The following is a 19,829-nucleotide window of genomic DNA, read 5'->3' on the forward strand; positions in this document are numbered from 1 at the left end:
GAGTATAAGTTTATAAAATTACAGATTGGGTGAAAATGTTCACACATCTTTACAACCTTGCTTCTCACCTCCTTAGGTAACACTGTATGGATGTTAATGGTTAGATGAATAAATGATGGGTAGACAAATGAAGGACAAAGTGAGTCACTCAGGCTCAGACTGATAGGCTGTAGATCTTGACTTCACTGCCTCTCTTTTTCTCCCTGTCTCTCTCGCATGACATCACCGTGCACCACTGTGGTAGGTGGGTGCTTTGTTTGTTTTCGTTGCCAATTTCCAAAAGCCAGACATAGCATTGTGCAGATTACCACTGCTGCATAATCAACACACTGTCTCATCACCACTTTGAGTCTAATACCACAGGCTCACATATTCTTTTGTGTTAACATAGGTTTAAATGAGCATGTGTTCCTCCCTGCAGCATTATGCTTCACACACACGCACGCACACATACTGACACCTGCGAGCAGCTTCTCAGTATAGCCACATTCCCTACTGATGGACACTGAGCAGCTTCAGTGGAGCAGACAAGTGCCTTGCTTAAGGGGACTTCAATTTTTAGATTAGGTCAGATGAAACTTTAATGATCCCTGTGGAGATGTCAGGTCATTAGAGCAGCAGAGGATAGGCTACAGATAAGAATAGCTCAAATGAAGTATACTGCATGAAACTGTGAGGAGAGCATACTGGGGATGATACAACAAATACATTAATATAAATTTACAGGGTAACACAAATTAGAAATGTGCATTGTTGCATCATACGCCCATGAAAATGCTTATTGTCATATTTCAAGGTTTTGCATCAACAAAGCACTGATTCTTCCACCGTTAAAGTATGACATTTGGGCTGCAATGTGTGTAGATAATCTGAGCATCCAAAGTCATTTCTTGTGCAATGAAGCAAACAGTGCATGCGAGAACAATGTGTGCAAGATTTAGTTTGCCATTGATGCCACTGACTGTGGCATTTGGAAATAGCTTACAGTTGACTGAACAAAGAAATGTTAGACAAAGAGGAAGTGAAAGAAAGGGAGAGGCAGAAAGAGAGGGAGACAAATATAGATAAAGCCAGAGATAGAAAAGAGTCAGAGGATATACAGAGCTCAGTTCAACTGGGTTACAAACTTTTCCCAGTCTCCATTTGTGTTGTAACTCCCTCTAGTAAAGGCTTTGTCCTGATTTGGCATGTCTGTCTGTTCGTATTGTATATTCTATTCTTGCTTATTAAACCAAGTGGGAGGGTTTGGTTTTAAAGCTGATGGGACACAGAACGGGGTGGAATATGTTAAGGCGGCAGAAAAAACAGATTTTATGATATGGTTATTTAAGAAAAACAATGAACCTTCTTGTTGAAACTGTTAAAAGAGGAACGGTTTACTGGTAAAAGTTGACATTTGCAAAGCTACAAAACGGACAAACACTGTTACAGTGGCAAGAGTACCAGTCAACCAAAAGGTATCCAGCCAGATTGTCGTAGCCCATGTTAGCACATTCACCTTTGGTTTGAAGCACACTGGTTAAAAGAGGCTCTCTAAAATATTGTTTCCTCTAATAAAAGCACACTTTCAAGGGCTTTCAATCTGCGGGCATCACAACAATGTGATCTCACAGAAATGTGTGAAATGACCACGACTTCTTAACACCACATTATGTGGTGATGGCACATAATGTGTTAAAAATTACATGATGTTGGAACAGTTGGGTTAAGGCACCTAAACTACTAAAAAAAACTAAACTAAATAACTCAACCTATTTGCATCCTATCTCATCAAATACCGCCACTTTGTCAATGGCTCTCAGTGTCAAAATATGACACACTAAGTAGCCTCCTACGTCTCAACTGATGCTGATTGCACTGATTTCCATTTCCACAGGAAATGTACAGTTCTGTTTGTAGGTAAAACATTTTGTTTTTATTTTTATTCCCTTAAGATTAGGCAGAAAAAGTCTCTGGTTAGGATTAGAAAAAAACATCACTGTTTGGCCTTACCAAGAATGGTTCTGACTAACGTAATGTCACATGACATACATCATGTGACCTACATCACTAGTGTAGCATGCTACACATACTGGCACACTACGTTGACTTTTGGTTCTCACAGGAAACGAACAGTAGGCTCTTGGGTGAAAGTCCAGTGTTTGTTTGACCCACCCGCCCAATATGGACTTTCTCACTCTTTGTTTGCTTGTGGCATTAGAATTAGCTCCCGCTCAGAGTGTATCATACCACTGTGAACAGTGTCTCTGTGAATTGGTGTCTGGCGTCGACATCCATTGACAAAGCATCGCCATTTGCCGAGTTCGGTTGTTGCTGGCGTTGTCAGAATAGCTGCCGGCTGGTGCGTATCGCAAAAGGTGCCTTTGTGCGTCAGTATCTGACACCGAAATCACTGACAAAGCAGCAGGATTTGAGAGGCTGGGAGTGAGAACAGGCTGAATAACTACATTTGTTACGTAGAGAACTAAGTAAGAATGTCACATAACATAACGACGAAAGAACGCAAGTTGGTGAAGTAAAAACAAAAGTCAGCATCAACTTCCGATTTCACACTGGCCATGAACAGCTGTCTACAGGGTGAAAGTCTTGTATTTGTTTTGACTCATCAACTTAACTGACTTCCTAAACATGGACTTCCTTGCTCCTCATACCAGTAACCACTGCACACTTTGTGACATCGTTGAACCAAGGAATTTGTGTGTTTACCAAGACAAAGGATCCTAATTGACTTTCCACTGGCTTTGTCTCTGCAGTGCTGGCACATAATTTTAACACAGTACATGCCACCACCACAGAACACAGGGTAAGATGTCCTGGTCATTCCACATACTTCTGTGAGATCAGTTTACATCACGAACATTCAACTGTTTTTGTTTAGGTGAGCCAACCCTTCAATAGTGAAGTCAACATGTTTAATTTGGGCAAAAAACACATTAGCATGTTAAGATACCTAACCTCAACCTTACAAATACCCAACCATGGTGTTGTTTTGTTTCTTTTGTTTATGTAGACTAATAATAGAAAGTGTCTCAAAATGGCAGCAATAATTCAATAATGATAATGATTATTTATTGTGTATTTATACAAAGCAGTAAAACCACAGCTCTATGTAACATAAGCCCCTTTCCCACTGCACAAAAAAACTACTAATACCCGCTAACATCTGGCTTTTTCAACTGTTACAATCGGCATTCATTCCCAGGTCAAATGACTCTGCAGTGGCCATGGGTATTTATCGGCTCCAGCTCAATCAGCTTTGATTGGCAGTTATGGAAATAAAACACCCAAGTGGACAAGCTTATTGTAGCCCCTTTGTTGGCGCGATGCAGTGCAGGTACACTGGCCTGCCCAGGCAGAGACTTGAAGGCTAAGGGAGTATTGTTACAGCACTTTCATTTGGTGTTGATTTTGGTGGCCCCTGGGGACAAAACCAATAGTGTTTCCGGAATGAAGACTGCATTTCCTATAAGCACCACTGCCTCCTGTCATAAAGATCTTTATCTTGCTAGTGTGTGCGTTTGCTTTGGCAACAAGTGAAATTAAAACACAATATATTTCATAATAAAATAAACATATCACATTGCTGTTTAGGGAGGAAAAGGGCCAATTCAGGATCGGTTTTGAATCCTCTCAAATCCTATAATTCTCTCCATCTGTTGAATGACTGACCATGGCTGACTCGTGTTTTCACCCGTGCTCTATCACTGTATCTTTGAGCTGACTTTTTGTTCTTCCGTCCTTTCTTTTTTTCTTTTTCAAATTCTTGCTGATCCTGCTCCAGTATCAGCCACGACCACAGAATACAATGCCAAAAATAAAAAACTTCAAAGAAAAATCTTCTCCTTCTTCTTTTTAACTGGTTAAAGATCTACCCACTGGGAAACTTTGCCTCAGAAAATGTAAACACAGGCGCTTCCACTCTACACCCCATAAACCGTTTGGGCTGATTTCACAGGGATTGGACCCAAGGACAGGCATAACTATATCCTCCTGAGATCTGAACTTTTGTGTGGTATGCATTTTTAATTTTTCCTAGCTATTTGGGATTAGTAGGACCTGATATGTATAAAAAAACTAAACTAAACACAACTAAGTCCCAGTGTCACAATGAAAGGTTTCCAATGTCTTCAAATGAGTATGAGCATCCTAGCTTGTAACTGTTGATACAATTGGTAAAATTTGTTGGCATATCAAACTACAAATGTTATTAATCATAAATAAATAAGTTTCAACCATTAAATCTGATTAGGTTTTGTACCTTGTCCACTTTTGTTTCGGGGTCGGCTGCAGACTGACTTGGCAGAGATGGCTGACATCTTTTTTTAACATGGATTAGTGTCTTGTGGTTTCACTACCACTAGATGGCACAAACAAGTATCCATGAATGAGGACAACAGGCATGAGTTCAGCAGAATGAAATATAAGGTCAAGTAAACCCAAAATGCAATGTCCTCATATGAGGACACGGGATCTCAGACAGATAAACCCATAGTCATTCTTCTTGGTGATGGTCTCATTTGCTTAGGTCATATAGCATAGGGGGTAGTTGCAGCTGGAACAGTTACATGACCCACCCACCAGCTACATAACTCACCACTTTGCTCTTTGGTCCAGAAGTAGAAGCCCCGAAGAAAAATCTAAGATAGCATTTAGCTAGCTATCAAGTGTTTGGTTAAAAGATAGGGGGTTAAAGTTAGAGTAAGGCTTACGTCTCATTACTTACAAAGTGAGTCACATCTTCAGGAATGATTAATCAAGTAAATTAATAAAGAGGATTATTGCTACGTTTGGCCTCATTTATTTATTACAATGTGCCTCACATTGGTGGGTTTGTCTTGTATCGTTGGTGGGCACAGTTCGTAGGGTTGTGTCCTTTAGGCTTCAAACACAATTTAGAGGCAGTTCTACATGTTTCTCATATAGAGGCATCAGTATTTAAGATTGTTTTGTTACCAGTTAAAAACGTCTTATGGCTGCATTAATATACCGTAAAACTTACATTAAAAGCCCTGTCCCAATTTAATGTCTAGTCACTTTTACTAGCCCGGTATGGCTACATATTTTGGCAAATCAACGCCTGTCTCAATTAGATGCCTGGTCTGGTTGCCAAGCAGTTACATTTTTTTTAATAGAAGTTCTTCAGATGTATTAAACCAGGTTGTTGGCTACCTCAAATTATGTGTCCATTCCTCGATTACCCTGTAAGTCATTCATTTTCCTTTAGTCCGTTAGGGTCCTCAGATCGAAAGAATCAAAAGGGTTTTTCATAAAAATTAATCCAAGTGGTGAGTATTGTTTTAACAGGATAAAATGGTGTCCTCGAGTGTGACTTTATATCTCTCTGATGCGCTGTCTGTCAGAGCTAGATCAAATGAATGATTCATAATTTATATATTATCTGAAGACTAATTTTTGAACAAGTATATTTATACTGGTTTAGATAAACAATTTGATTTTACTCACAATCTTTGCTGATTAAGCTTCGTGTGAAAGAACAGGCCTGTTGATTTCAGTGATTTAAGCAAATAATAGCCCAGGTTATTAATTGAGGTTTTACAGTACCCTTAAAGACCTTTTTCATCTGTTAAATAATAACAAAATGTTGAAAATAAACGTAAAAATCACAATGACATGATTACTTTTTGAAACAGGGGATAAGTAATTATGATTTTAGTTGGTTTTAAATGTTTATTGACGCACCTGCACCAGCATTTATCGGTGCTTTCCTTTTCCAGCTGCTGACACCCTTGCGGCATTAATCACCCCCCATACAGTAGTTCCTCTCATCCCCGGTGGGTGTCGCTGCTGACACTGGTACCCAAGTCGTCTGTCAGTCTGTCTGGCAGGGATGGGGGGATGTTGTATTGAGAACTAGAGGGGAGAGAGAGAGAGAGAGAGAGAGAGAGAGAGAGAGAGAGAGAGAGAGAGAGAGAGAGAGAGAGAGAGAGCACCTCTGCTTCTCTTCCTGCCTCCTCTCCTGTGCGCAGCGCTCCGGCCCGGCCGCTCCTTCCTTCCTTCCTCATTTCCTCCCCACAGCTGGCGCTCTCCTCTCGGATGCTGCCTCTTGCCTTCTCCTCTCGCCCACCGCGCTGGACCAAATACTTAGGAGGGCGGAATGACTGACTACCTGTTTTGCATGGTCTGAATTTCGGGAAATTCGCACGTCGGAAAGGAGGGGAGTCAAGAGGGAAAAAGGAGGCTCTCCATCCCCCGAGGGAATTTATTTTACAGTAAGCAGGCGCAATGTCATTCCAGTTTCCTCATTCCGCTCGTCTCACACCTCCCATCTGTGCAAATGCTTGAAAAATGCTAGAATGTGTCAGCCTGCTGGGAATATGGCTGGCTGCTGTATTATGTTCGAAGTGTGTGCCAGATGTTTTTTTGCTATTATGTGTCAGTTTATTCCGAGGCGTGGTGTGGATTGTGCTTTTTATTATGATGCGCTAAAGGGCTGTGGTGCGCTTGCATTGGTTGTGGACTGAAAATGGAAACCCCCCATTTCAGCTAGACTCGCCATCTATCCATCCATCCATAGGAGGGTGTGTGGGGGTCGGATGATGATGAGGGGGGGTTGGCTGATGCGATAACCGTATTACTTTCAGATTGACCTAAATGTGAGCGATATTCGCACGATTATCACAGGTGACAGCGGCTCATCGTGACCGGCTGCACCGCCTTTGTGTTGCCTTTGCAGGGCGATGCTGGGACGATCAGAATATTTGTTTCCCTCAGCCATCATCATCAGCAGGCATGTGAACTGGATGAAGAGCACCTTGCTGCCTGTGTGCTCCAGCTCCGGCCTGCCTGCTTGAATCGCTCACTGTTGATCACTAAAAACATCACAGTGTGTTTCTGATCAGCTCCAGGCTGTTTCTCCTCCCCACTGTAGAGTAATTCATCTCATTCATCACATTGCCAAGATTATACTGTGTTTCAGCAGAGAGCATCATGATGTTTGCTCATGTTAATTGTGTGTGGATTTCTGCTCTGTGACCTGGCAGAAATTGGGGCCTGCTCGTGCCTACTGAATTAGCCCTCATATAGCCTAACAGGATCTCCAGTCACTGTGGGTTGCATGGCAGTTTATGATGCCTCATTTAAAAGTTAATTCCTGTGTTCTCTCTTAGGGGCTATTGTGTTGTAGATCACAGATCACTCCCAAGATGGAGGAGCTACCCAGCCTTAATAAGAAGTTTAATGTGATGGACATTGGGGGGTTGGGGGAAGCCAGAGAGAGGCTTCTGAGAGCAGATTGTCTGGCAGTGAGATATCTCATTAAATGGGTTATCAACAGGCTGCTTGTTTCACATTGACCATTGTATTTAGGCACGTACAGCATGTTGTAGCAGATGTTTTCCATCAGGTTTGAGAGGAAAAACATGACAAAGATCAGTGGATATGGCAGCGTAAAAATGAGCTTAGTAATCATGATGATGTGTTCATATTCATTGAGGCGGCTGGTAGAGAACTGATGCTAGTTCCCCTGCCTTTTAATCTCTGTATCCTGTGGGTGAAATATGCAACCGCCCACCAGACCAATGGAGAGTCACAGCTCATACATAACACTAGAACCAATCAAAACAAAACGGATCACTTGATCAAAGGGTAGCAATTTGTTCTTATTTTTTAGCTGTTGTGTTTTAAGACTGTGGTTCTAGTATTTGCACTGACTCTTCACTTTCCTCAGAAGAAGATTGATTCCATTCCCATATTTGTATGCTAAAGATGAAGCTACAGCAGGCAGCCAGCTAGCTTAGCTTAGCATAAAGACTTAGTATCATCCACAACTAACAAATTCAACACTTCATAACTTGTTTAATCTTTGCAAACACCAAAGTGTAACAATGACAAATTGAGGTTCAACAAGGGGGGTTTGTGAAGGATTATTTCTTCATCAAGACCAGCCCCCATTAACAGACCAGGTTCTGAAGCCATTTGAAATAGTGGTCAAACAATGGAATTACATTTCCTTGTCTGTCAAATGAACTTATATTAAAAGGAAACTCTGTTGATCAGTGGATAATTTTTTTAGCATTGCAACCCCGAGAAATACCTTGTTTCACTATGGGGACTTGATCCATTCAGTTTGATAGCATTTCGAAAAGTCTTCGAAAGCGACATGATTAAATCATTTTAGCCCATTCGAGCTGATGGAGGGGTAAACTGGGAGTTAGCCACTTAGCCTGCAGAGTGTGCTTCCTGTATAGTAGTGTGCTTCCGCTATGGGCCCAATGATGCAGAAAATCAAATTAATTTTATGATCAGAAAGTCAAACCTCTTTGCCTTCTTTCACCACTGAGCAACTTTCATAGGTATGAACGGGGCCCTGCCCCCAACACTGTATCTCTTTATACGGCCATGGGTTGGGTACACTAACTTATAAATGGTTGCATGGCAACATCAACATGATGACAGCTTCATATCTAAAGGACCAGTAAGTGGTTTCATACTTATCATCTAACTCACAGCATGAAAACAAATTTACCAAAATAGCAAACTTTGAAACTTTGAAAGCTTTAAAACTAAATAATGTATACCCACGACCTCTTGACCTCTCTTCCCAGCTTCATTAATTTAAGACCTAAAGACATTAAACTATCCTGTGATTTACAATAACAAAAAGTAAAGATAAGAAAAAAAGTCCAAATATACACGTCATAAGAGCTCAAATTAATCCTGTGACCCCCTTCTGGGATCCCGACCTTCATGTTGGGAACCACTGATTTCCGACTATCTGGCCTCGTAATCCAAAAAAGATCTCAATAGCAGTATTTTTAAACAAGCTCTTTTCCCGTGGCACAAACATAATCACAATTTCATCTACTTGTTTCCAGTATTCATTTGGTCTGCCAGAGTGCACACTAACAGCTTGACTTAACTGACTGCTACAAGCTAGATTAGCAACATCTCAAAGCGGAGCTCTAAACACTTACATCAACACACACAGGTGAAACTGCCAGCCAGTGTTCTCGTCACACAACATTTAACTGATCAAAGAGCTTCTTTTCCCAAACGTTGCCGCACACATTCCTGAAACACGCTAAGCAGCATTACGGGAAGCCAGAAATCTTCAGAGTCCATTCACCTGCTACCCTGGGGTATAACAAAGTACCCCCCCACCTCTCTCCCAGCCCTCTCTTCATTTCTCTGCCTAATTGCCGAAGATTCATGGTGGATGGTGGAGTGACCCTATAGTAACGTCCCGAGTGAAAATTGTGAAAAGTGATGCACTCCGCCACGGTTCAGAGAGGTGTTAAGAGCGTGTTATCATCCTTTTCCAAAGACTCGCCTCGGCTGCTGCAGCCTCAACAGGCTTCATTAAGTTTTTATATTAAGAAGATGATACATGAGATGTGGACAAACTCTTAATAACCTCTCGCTGAGACAGATCCGAGACGTGAATTACTGCCCCTTCACAACATCTGTAGTCAAGATATATTGTTTCTGTTGCTTTCTCGGTCTAGACTGATGCAATTGATTTGGTAAAGTCTTTTAAATCAGCTTACATGGCTATGAGAAAGATGGGATGGACAAGGTGATGAAAACAATGACAATAGTCTTTTAAGGATTTCTCAGGTGCATTAGTATTTGAATTCGTAGGTTTAGCCATCATTTCTAATGTTATGGCTATGATAACATCTCACTGTCGAATTATTTGATGAGACTTGGAAACCTTTGGGAGTCCAATGGGACAAGAAACATGAGTGGTCAGAAATTACCTGGAATGTTTGTATTAATTCATTATTGTGCATGAAAAACTGTACGCATGCAGAGCTATGGCAGCAAGAGTAGGCCAAAGCTGAGCCAGGATCTTTCTGCTTTTCTTTCTTGTCCGTTGAGATTCTTTTCAGTGATGAAATAAAAGATAAAGTCCGTACACCAGAAGCTGCTCCTTGAAAATTTATTCACATGTTACGTTTCGGGCTCACTTTTCAGTGATACCATATTCCCAAATCTCATCAATTAGCTTAGTGTGTACAGTGCTGTTATTACCAATAGAAATGGTGGCCAAACTATAATAAATAGACCCAAGCTGTCCTCTAGCCTTGTCGTAACCTAATTACAACAACTGCCTCAAAGGTGAATCCTAATTAGGTTTCATGCCAGTTAGCAGTATTTGTCATTGATAAAAAGGTGTAGCAATCAGCACTTTAACGTGTGAGCATTCAGGGTGTAATGTGACAACTGACACAAAATCGGAAGCTGTTAGATCATCTGTGCTTAAACTGCAGGCGCATCAGTCCAAAAACTGCTAAATTATGCAATACCTCAAGGAGTACAGTGTTAAAAATCAAGAGCTGCTGTGAGAAAGAAGAACAGCCTCCACCAGTTGAGACCAGTCACTGGGGACACTACAGATACTGTATAAAGCATATAGGGGGGTTGACAAATACTTAATTAGTATGAGACATCATATGACCCACTTTTATAGCAGCATTAGCATGCTTTAGTAACTTCAAAGTTAAAGTTGTTTTTCATGAGTGGTTATGTTATTTCATCAACCCCCTGTAGATTTTATGTAAGATTATATAGAAGAAGCAGCAGTATTTAACTGGGGGGTTCTTGGTGGAGATGGTAGTATGAGTGGTGCTGCTAATAATTCGAATTTTGTAAATACTTAACACATTTGTAAAAAAAAAAAAAATCATATATAACATGATAATTTCCATGGCTCAAAGTTGCTCTACTACTGCTACAATTAATAATAGTAATATACCAGTGATGATATCTGTCACAATTTGCCCTTGTTTTACTTTTAAAACAACCACAGTTCTATGTGAGAAGAATTGGCAATCACAAGCAGAGATATGCTTTGTGCCAAAACCATTCACTATGTGAATCAGCCATCTATTGTCCTAACCTGATAATCTCGGCTGATAACCTTGTTCAGAAAGAGAGACACATGGCAAGAGAGAGAGAAAGAGAGACCGTGTGTTGCCAGGTCATTGTATTCCAATCATAGCTGCATCTGATTCATATCGCAGCTGGCGCCCCCCCCCCCCCTTCAGTGAGTAGATGGGGAAGATAGGTAGCCTGGTCAACAACCTCTTTATTCCTTGAACCGTTTAGAGCAGAAACACAGTGGGAGATGCAAAAAGCAGCATGAGTTGCCAACATCATTGACCACATTTACTTGCAAGGCATAATAAAAATAAAATCAATTCATCTAGCACTGTTAAACACATTATAACTATTATTTAAAAATTTAAATTTAAATTTAAAATTAAATTAAATTGAGTAGTAAGACAAAAGGCAGTAATTTAGCAACACAAATAGACCAATATGTTGTAGCTGACAGCCTTTATTAGGATCACAGACTAATGTTAAATTAATTAAGTTATTTTGAAAACAAAAAGCAATGAACAAAAATGACAAACCAGGAAAAAAAAACACATTTTCAACCAGTATGGAATCTAGTGGTGTTATTATTGCTCTCTTAATTCAGTTATCTACACTGTCTTCAGTTTTAACATATAGTTTAAGGCCTTTCTCTTCAGTCATTTCAGTGCAGTCTCGTGTAAGTGGGGTTGAGAGCAAGGTCACTGCACATTTACTGCTACCACCATAGTGATTAATGATGCCGTATAACCGCATCAACTTTGTACAACTCTGATTGGCCTTAAGATATAGTCGATCTCTCTGTCCTCTTATATTAATGCTCCACTGTTAGATCTGACTGTATAGCTTTATGGTGTGTGGTCACTGGTGGTAAAAATTCTGATGCTTTGAGTGTTAATGTGGAAGTTCCTTAAGGTTTGGTTTATTTCCTCTCCAGTTTTTAATTACATTTCCTCATCAATCACAATTGCAAATTTATATATTTGCTGATGATACTCTACTGTTTTGCCAGTCCAATAGCGTAGCTTTTAAAAATCTATAACTTACATTTAGCTTGCTCCCACATTTGTGGAATATGTGTGAAACTAAATACATCCCAAAGATGAGGAAACGTCTGTGCATAAGCCAGTGTGGAGCTGAAACCAGTGACTCAACAGTTGAAGTCTGGAGCTTGTGGTTCATACAAACAACAGATCATGTACAATACCACTGACACATCAACTAAAAGCATATCAGACCCAAGACATATAATGACTATTGCCATGAGTTTGTCAATAGATGGAGTAAAAATATAACAAGCAAAAACAGCTGAAGGTTCAAAAGTTTGACTGAATTCATTCGACGGAAAGCTCTGCATGATGAGAGAGATTCCCACTGGAAATATTTACGAGGCGGTGGTTTAAGGAGATCACATAGTTTCCTCTGTGTATACTACACAAATCATACCTGCTTATCTTTCTCAGGGTTCTACTGGGTGGCAGGTTTATGCAGGTCAGTGCCTCATTAATTCATGAAATGAATAATGAATGAAAGAACTGTCCCATTATTTTTTATTGAAAAGACTGGGTTTTTGTCAGAATGTCCACAAAATAGAGATGTACCTACTGAAAGTTAATGCAGTTTGCTCAGAATATTTGTGTGCAACTATATTTTTACCTGGCATTTTATGCTTTGTTGGAATTAACTAGTGTCATCTCTGTGAAACTCCATATCAAAGAATGATCTGACTTTATGTACTATGTGGTGGCTGTGCATCTTTTGGGTGAGGCATCAAGTATATGATGGCTTTGCAGATTTTTCAGTGCATTTATGAAGTCATGAAGTAGCAGAACCACTACAGTGTGCTGACTTTATAACCACCCCTGCTGCCAGACATGAATGTGAATAATGGATTACATTCAATGACAGCTATTTTAAAAGTTCCACTTTTTTGCGTATGGCAACTATAGTATGGTTAAAGTTAGGGAAAGATGCTGGTTATGGTAAATAAATCATGGTTAAAGTTTGGTTAAGGTTAGGCATGGTTCAAGTTAGGATTGTGGCTACAGTTAGGGTTAAGGCAAATGTTAAGTGTGGGTCTGTAATAGGATGCAAACTGCATTCTCCTGCATCAAACTCAGGTGTACGACACACCTGTCCACCAATCCAACCTCCACACCCCGTCATTACTTAAAGAGGGTCGTGGCCACAGTAGATGGTAACCCTAGATTTGCAAAGCTTACGCGAGTCACTTCAAAAGATTCTTGTCTCACTGTTGTATGATGTGACAACACTGTGGTCTGATTAGGTTTAGGCACAAAAAGCACTTGGTTAGGGAAAGATAATGGTTTGGGTTAAAATGATCACTTGAAACATGGAACATGAAACTTGCAGGAGTTTTTGCACATCTGAAGTTACCATCCAGACTCGACCCTTAAAGAGCACACTACTTCCTGCATTTACAACACAGAGAGTGATCAGGTTGCTTGACTAACCAGGTGAGGAATTAAATCCTGAGTGTATATGAATTAAGTCAGATATGGAGGTCTAACAGTGCCAGTGTTGACCCACATTGTATACACAGTATATTAAAATTACATATAGCCCTGATCAGGTGCAAAAATCGTGTGATAGAGTGACCACCAACCATTTCCCATCTCTGCAGCTTCCACTTGTGGGTCCGGCTGGTTCACTAATGGATGATGACAAATAACAGCTGCACTTTGCTTCCCTGTCTCAGGCACTGAGTGGTTTTCCCTCTTCTCTGCTGCCCTAAGAGGAGAGAGGAGCAGAGCGGGAGCTATGGAGAGGGTAATGGTTGTTTGTCGGACACATCATTTTGTCACTTGAGTTTTGTTCATTTCACTCCATGGTTGAGTGTGCACTTTACAGCCGGAAAACTGTCCTTGCAAAATCGCTTTGGACCTATATTTACTACAGCACCTATTTGGTTGTGTATTAAACAGACACTTGAGTGAAAATGCAACCATGTCTGTCCCACTCTTCTCAGTTGAATTGTACCATTTAGCTCAATTTACTAATCAAAAAATACATGGAATAAGGCTCAGTCAGCTCAGCCAGAAGTGCACCACAGTATTTTTTTTTAATCACTGCAGCACATTAGCAAATTAATGAGCAATGGATACATGAGAGGCATCTTTCATCTCTGTGTTAAACCAAGTTCGGGCCAGGGCTGTCATCATTGTTTCATTGAGTCCACCGTCCTCTCAGTGTCTGGCAAAGCTCAGACCCCGCGTGTCCCTCTGCACCGAGGGAGACAATAATACTCCTCCTAATCCACCTCTCACTGCATTGCTCACCCAATCAATCCCCCGTGGAGTGGGACGTTGCCAAGTTGCAGTTGCCAAGTTGTGGTTGCCGTGGCAACAGGGACTCGGGTTTGCTGTGATGTCAGCCAGGTGCGGTGTGGCAGTTTGGGCTCTAACAAGGCCGACCCTTGTTGGAGATAATGAGCAAGACTCTGCTGTCATGGCGATGACTCTTTCTGTGCATGAGAGGAGGTCAGCGAGGGGCGACTCCCAATTAGCTTGTAGTAAGGGAGAGAGTGGGTGGGTGGGTAGGTGCGGGGCAGGAAAGGTCTCCCCGTCTGTTTTGTTACTGTATGTTTGTGTGTGGACAAATGCTTGTTTCTGCAACATGTGTGACAAATATTGAAAACACATTTACATGTGCAGCATGTGCAGCATGGTGTCGGAGTCACTGTTGGGTGCAAGTTCGATACAGCAGAAAAAGGTGCAAGTGTAAAAGACGGACGCATTACTGTTACTGGGGACTGAGCTAATATTTTGCCCACTAGTTATTTTGGAAACTCACTATTTCATACACTTATTACAGCGTATGAACACTAAACACTTATCTAAACTGTAAAGTATCGCTTGTTCTATGAAACTGAAAATACCTATATACACAAGATGCTTTGGCTAAACATTCAGAACACCCAACTTTTATCCTCCTGGTGATCAGCACATTTTGGTGATGCTGTCGAAGGTGCGAGGGCATGTTGGATATGTTTCCATTCACGCTGATTACAGCGGTGGACACCATCCTTGTCTTATACACAGCTGTCTCTCTGTTGCTGTTGTAGCTTCCAGCTCCAGCATTGAATTTTGGGCAGCTGTGGCTCAGAAAGTAGAGAGGGTCATCCACTAATCGGAAGATCAGCAGTTCGATCCCCAGCTCCTCCTGTCTGTGTGTGAAAGTATCCTTGGGCAAGATACCGATCCCTAAATTGCTCCCGATGGCTGTGTCATCATTGGTGTGTGAGCTTGTATGGTAGCCTCAGCCACCAGTGTGTAAAAGGGTGAGTGTGTGACTCTGCAGTCGAAGACCACTCTTAAGACTAGAAAGGCACTATACAACTGCAAGTCTGTTTACCATTTGCACTTGACATAGAGTGACTGACTTGTACACTAATCAGCTTGTTGTGCTAACCTCAACATATGTCGCTAGCGGCAAGTGTTGGCAAGTGACTAATTAGTTATGTGTAGTGCAGTTACTACATTAAATTCATTTTACAGTAACAGAAAAATGTCATTAAATTGCAGTTACTAATCAAAATGTAACCAATCACAAAGGAGTTACATCTGAATATATATCCTTTTAGTAAAAAGCTTAGGTAGAATATAACATTCATCTTTTTGCTATGCATAAATGTCTTCTTTTAGCATACTTCATTCGGCGAATTTGAGTGCAACACTCCTGCACTTACATGTTTTTTTTTCTAGCTTTATTGCCAGTTTAAAACATTTGTAGATTTGTAGAAAACTAATCAAGGTAAGAAAACTAGAAAGGGCTGCAAATTGTTCCATTTTCCCATACTACTGTCCATATGATATCCAAGTTCCAGTACTAAAACTATACTAATTGAAAAATAACTCATCACATATTACCAAACAAAAAGTAACTATCACAGTATAGCAAAAGTAATTTCCTATGTGACTCATTGCATTACTTTGGTTACTCAGTACACTCTTTAAAAGGGCCTAGCAAGTCCTCTACACCTGTACATCATATATTCTTTATTTCACATGTGTAGAAAAGACATGATGGTTTAACAAGTGTTCACATCGGCCATCAAGGCGAGCTCTCAAAGCACTTAAATGAATGCAGAATGCGCATGCCAAATATTAGAACTACCTTCTATTCTCCCCAACAAATGCCTCATTTGTTTTAGGGTATATAAACTCTCATATGCTCATGTTCTGCTCTTTATTTGCCCATCATGATTTCATTGGACTGAACAGGACAAACACATTAGGTGGCAGAGCTTTCAGACCTATTTACCTGCTCACTCAATCTATTTCACTGAAAAAGCTGGTTGTTCTTTTATCTTGTATGCTCAAATATAAATGTGACTTTGCATGCCCTTGTCTTTTTGCATGTGTGTGCTGTGTGTGTGTGTGTGTGTGTGTGTGTGTGTGTTGGACTGGGTGGGCGTTGGAGGACTGGCTGCAGCCTGACGGCCGCTCTTTGTTCTCACATGCCTTTAGCGTTTATGAACTCTTATGTGTAAGTGGGCCTTACATAATTACAAATGAGCTTCTTATCCATAATACTGCTGAGAGAAAGCCATTATGTCCCGCAGAGCTTTTTGGAGCTGTGAAGTTAAAAAAATGACAGATTGTGTTGGTCAAACACCCATTCATCACTTATCACCTTGATGAGAACAGTTCTCACTCTGCTTTATTTTACTGCCTGTGTTCTTTGGCAGACGATGAATTCCTACAGATTTTTCACAGATGGTGGCAGAAAGAGAATTTTCATCTGGGTGTGAAATGAATGGTTTTGCTGAGGGCATGTTTTGCCCCCTTGTGATTTTTGTTTCAAGCTTTGGTCTTTTTAGTGTCTGCACTTTATATTGCCAATTAAATGCTAAAATTGCATGTCTAAGATTTCTTTTAACTTTTACCAGTGATGGAAGTTAGTGAAAATGTTATTTTCTTCTTTGTCCCAAACCACCACACCCTCCTGGGCGCCATTGTTTAGTTTTCAACCCTGTTGGTTGCTTCGCTTTTGCTGACATGGTGGTTTGTGTGGGGTCTGTTGCAGACTGCATGGTGTCAGTGTAAGCTTTTGCTCCAGGCTGTGTCCTTGATTGTGTTCTGACCAGAAACACTTCCATTTTTCTAACCCCAAAGATAACCTGAAGTGGACATTTCATGGGAGGAAATGACCGCTCAACCAATTAAATATGAAGATGGTGAAAATAAAAAAAATAAAAAAATAGCACAACCAAAAAATGGGTTGGGATGCTATCTTTTCTTTTTCTGCGACAGTTTTTATTTCGTAAGCATTTTTTAAACTTTAAAGGGCATTTTGGTGCCCCGAGCTCTCATTAATTTCTAACCCTGTGCAAGCATTTGCTTGCTTGCAGGTTTTTGTATGAGTGAGTTTGTGCGTGTGTATGTGTGTGTGTACGCGTGCAGCAGAGGAAGTGGCGTAAGGCCAGTGCAGCCCAGCTTTGTCTGGCTTTAATGCCTCTTCATTCACTGTACTCACATCCAGCCAGCGCCCTGACGGCAACTAATCTCCTCTTTATCTTAAAGGTTTGCTCAGCACTTTGGTGTCCCATTCAGATGGGTGCAAACCAAAGATTTCAGGCAGCAAAGCAGCACTCCTAGTTGACTATGTCCATTCTTTGTCATTGTACTTTGGAATAGTGAGGTTGGTTTAGCGCTAACCTAGCTCTGACATAGTTGTGGTAGAATTTTAAGACATGTCCAGACATCAGATTGTCACTTTTACCAATGAAAGGTAAGAATGCCAAAATGAGATGATAACCATTTGATAGATTGTCATGATATTTGCTAAAGATATTCATGATGCACAAAGGAGGAATCCAAGATTGCCAAGATTACTTTAGCAACTTTTTTTCAGTCACTGATCTTCATTTTTTTTGTTCATGGGACTCCTTTGATGACTGGTTAAAGTTTTATTTGGCCTTAAAATATGCAAAGTTTAAGATAAGATAAGATAAACCTTTATTTATCCACTGCAGGGAAAGGCAGTTGTTGCAGCAGCACAATGACAGCAATAATACAGATAAATAGAGAAAGTCAAAGACATAAATATTAGATATTAATTAATAAATGGTTTAAAACAACAGTACAATACTTCATCCCATCTGATTATTTTCTTCTTTTATCTGAAACTTCCATACAAATAAAAACAAGAACCAACTGCCTCACCTGAGACAACACGAGTTAAAAACAAAAGACTCAAAAGAGTAAAACTAAAATTCTTTTCAAATGTCAGCTTTAAGGTTCCTGGGAACAGTAATTTCAAGTATTACAAGTATTGTATGTATTTACAACTTCACTCTCCTCCTCTACGTCTGCCCAAGTCATGTTACCTGGCAAATCAGCTGGATTCATGCAATCATGCGAGAATGACAAGATTATGTGAGAATCAAGCCTTTTGCTACAGAGCCTGCCCCAGATAGCTCCTATGGTATTAACAACCCACTCTCACCCCAAAGTCGTCAAAATCTGGGACTTGGGCAGTGACTTCCGGTGTCAGACACCAACGTTTCATAAAGTTTTTATTAACCAATTTATGTGCAACTGTGGAAATGTGCATTGTCTGTAACATATGTAATGAAATGCAAACAAAAATACATTTAAAGTGGAATATGTTACCAAGATATGCATATAAATATAAATATATCCAAGACACCTGATGCAACTCCTGAATAAGGGTACTGGCACCATTTCTTGTCCAATTCAGACACTGACAAGACTGATACAAATTAGCATGTGATGTCACCTAAAAGGCTTTAGCTGCTATACACTGAAAATAGTTAGTGGATCCTAAATGACTTTGGTCATCCCCTAAGTTCTATATCTAGCAACATCAGAGGGTCAAATTTCCACTTCCAGTGAAATATCTCAACATCTTCCTCACGGACTGGCACAATTTCTTTTACAGACATTCATGGTATTTAGATAATGGCTCCTAATTACTTTTATGGTTTGGGGCAAAATATCTCAAAGGCCATAGGATGGATTGTCATGAAATTTGCTGCAGAAATGTATGTCCTCTTTTAGAATAGATTGTAATAACTTTTGCGATATTTCAACTTTTCATCTAGCGCCACCATCAGGTCAAATTTTGCATTTCTCCAGTACTTTGGTTTATGACTAAATGCCTGCAAAACTAATGGCATTCTCATTAGCCTTTGATGTACATTGTGTTTATTACTAATCTGCAAATGTTTAGCATGCTGTAAAGCTAAAACTAATATGGTGAACATGGCTAACATTAAACTTCAGCATATCAGCATTGTCACTGTGAGTATGTTAGCATGATGATATCAGCATTTAGCTCAAAGCACTGCTGTGCTGAAGTCACAGAGCTGCTAGCATGGCGGTAGACTCATGTCTAGACAAAAAGGTGGTCCCTTTTGCCAGTAAAGGGTCACTGCGCTTTATTGTTCCACACGTCTAGAAAATGAAATGTGTTATCTTTACTTGTGTGTGTCCATTAATCCTTAACAGCAGACTCAGCCTTTATTCACATTTTGTCACCACAACAGCCAGGATGAGGTCATGTGTGTGCAAACATTGGGACCTTTTGTGCTTGAAGAAGATATGAGTCATCAGATTTGTTGATCTACCAAACTGCCCTGGCAATAAATGACCTGCCAATGCTTTCCCTGCTCACAATGAACAACCCTTTCATAAAGAGAAAACTACATGTGGATTTTGTTTTGTTTTTGTTTGTTTTTCCCCCCCCTGAAAATTAGTCATATGCAAAAACATTAACAGGACTAATTAGCTGGAAAGGTCTTGTTATGAGATATTAAGATCCAAAATACGCAGAGCAAATAATGAGGATGCCGTTTCCAGTCACCGCGTGTGAAATTACCCTGGCTCACAGGGCCACGCCCATGCTGTTTGTGCACCGCTCTGGATTTAGGATTAGTTGAAAGGAGTGCGGTCATTGATCTGCCTCAGGCTGGGGCTACACACACACTGATGCAATCAATAGAA

General features: G+C 40.4%; 1 protein-coding gene across 5 annotated transcripts in view; it reads left to right on the plus strand.

The window, feature by feature from the left end:
• Positions 1-5,974: 5,974 nt before the first annotated feature.
• Positions 5,975-19,829, plus strand: part of ctnnd2b (catenin (cadherin-associated protein), delta 2b) — a 209,564-nt gene continuing 195,709 nt past the window's right edge. For all 5 annotated transcript variants that reach the window (XM_050032462.1, XM_050032463.1, XM_050032464.1 and 2 more), the window contains exon 1: positions 5,975-6,230. The gene's annotated coding sequence lies outside the window, so the exon portion shown is untranslated. The remainder of the gene's footprint in view (positions 6,231-19,829) is intronic.

Source organism: Epinephelus moara, chromosome 21, assembly GCF_006386435.1.
Source record: "Epinephelus moara isolate mb chromosome 21, YSFRI_EMoa_1.0, whole genome shotgun sequence".
In the NCBI taxonomy this organism is placed as follows: Eukaryota; Metazoa; Chordata; class Actinopteri; order Perciformes; family Serranidae; genus Epinephelus; species Epinephelus moara.